This window comes from Centroberyx affinis, unplaced genomic scaffold, assembly GCF_046629955.1.
Source record: "Centroberyx affinis isolate AG114_WGS23_722 - 3 ecotype Tasmania unplaced genomic scaffold, CSIRO-AGI_Caff_v1 ptg001332l_1, whole genome shotgun sequence".
In the NCBI taxonomy this organism is placed as follows: domain Eukaryota; kingdom Metazoa; phylum Chordata; class Actinopteri; order Beryciformes; family Berycidae; genus Centroberyx; species Centroberyx affinis.
In genome coordinates, this window is record NW_027279829.1 from 40,141 (window position 1) to 42,370 (window position 2,230).

Sequence of the window (2,230 nt, forward strand, 5' to 3'; positions counted from 1 at the left end):
TTAGTGTTACTGTTTACCAATGCAATAGATTAGAAGGTATTAAAGTGTAAGGTAGAAGGTATGACATAATTATTTGTTACTATTGCTTACTAAGAAAATGACCAAGGTTTTAACTGTGTTTATTGTATAAATGCACGCAGTCAGTAGTTAATGGTGTAACTGTCTGAGGTGAGATGATTGTTATAAAGATATTGTTTTAATAGTGGTTGCTCGTCAAAACAGGTGCCTAACCCTCCAAACCTAGACGTGCATTGAAAAACAAATTAAACAAATTTATTCAATATACTATCACGCTGGATAGTGTGAAAAATGCATTAGCTCTACAATAAAAATGTTTAATTAAAAATGTAGTTGATAATTTCCCAAACTGTCTCTGCTCCAATTCTGCTACAGCCGGAGAGGAGGAAAAAAGCAGCGAGGTCTCACTCTGACCCTGCTTCCGGGAACCACAAACATAATTGCGAAGCGCACCACACCACAGTTTGCTCTCTATGGAGCCCCCCAGGGGTCACCTGTTAGAATAAAATAATTGATGTGAGAAATCTGTGCCCACGGATTAGGAATCCGTGCCCACGGATTATTAAACTGTGCCCACGGATTACTAATCTGTCGTCCACGGATCAAATTAATTTCTAAAATTGCCACTACACCGCTTTGACGCTATCAATGTGCAATGTACAGATCCCTAATCTGTGGGCACGGATTACTAATCCGTGGGCGTGGATTTACACATAATTTTTTTTTTCCAGGTGACCTTTTTTATTTTTATTTACCTTATTTATTTATTTATTTATTTTTTTGGCATTAAAGGAATGGTTCACCCAAGACCTCCGGTTTGGCTGTTAAGCCTTCAAAATAAAAGCGTGAGATTTTAAATAGGTAGAAATACTGTTAGTTTGTATTTAATCTTTGTATTACTTTGTATTTAATCGTCAAATTCAATAAGTCAGCACCCATATTAATGTTTGATGTCCACTTTAGTCTCTGTTCTGTATGGATTCTGCATAGTGTAATACATTACATTACATTACGTCATTTAGCAGACACTTTTCTCCAAAGCGACTCACAATAAGTACATTTTGTCAACAGTAGTGAAACCAACTGTGCATCACATGCAACGTTTATAGTTAAAATGGCACATATTATGGCATTTTTCATTATTATTATGTCATCAAACATTAATATGGGTGCACTTTGCTGATTAAATACAAAGTAATTGGTTTAAAACAGTATTTCTACCCATTTAAAATCTCACGCTTTTATTTTGAAGGCTAAACGGCCAAACCAGAAGTCTTGTTTCTGGTAATTCTACTACTACACATGTAGTTCTCCTCATTCTCGTATCTCGGGTGCGCGCAAACATGAGCTTATTTTTCAAATCAACAGCTAGAGTGGCGATTTCAGCTAAATAACAGTGTAAATGTCGGTCTTTTCAAGTCACTTTGGGATCGTTTGGCTTCCGGAGACATGCATTACGCTGGATGAGCTGCATGGAGCCATTTTAGGGTTATTTTCTGTTATGTTTTGAACCGTGAAGTCAAGTGAAGTCAGGTCCCCAGCAACTTCAGTTGTTTTGGAGAAGGCTGCTACATGCAGTGGTGGAAGAAGACTCAGATCTTTTACTTAAGTAAAAGTAGAAATACCATAGTATAAAAATACTCTGTTACAAGTAAAAGTACTCATTATGCAGAATGGCCCATTTCAGAATAATACAGTATATATACTGTATTATAATAATACAGTAATATAATATAATATATATAATAATATAATATATATATTATATTATTGAATTATAATTATTGATGTATTAATGTGTAAGCATCACTTTAATGTTGCAGCTGGAAAAGGTGGGGCTGATTTCCACTACTTTATATACTGCTGGGTAGCTTACAGTAATCTATAATAATACATCACAATTTATTAGTTGATTATATTTTGCATTCAAAATGTTACTTAAGTAAAAGTACAAAAGTATTAGCATCAAAATGTACTTAAAGCAACAAAAGTAAAAGTACTCATTATGCAGAATGGCCCATTTCAGAATAATACAGTATATATTATATTATTGAATTATAATTATTGATGCAAAGTACAAGTACCTCAAAATTGTACTTAAGTACAGTATTCGAGTAAATGTACTTAGTTACTTTCCACCTCTGGCTACATGTCCCTGTACAGCCTGCATTTACTTTTCATTTGAGGAGGAAAGGCTTGTCTAATACGACTC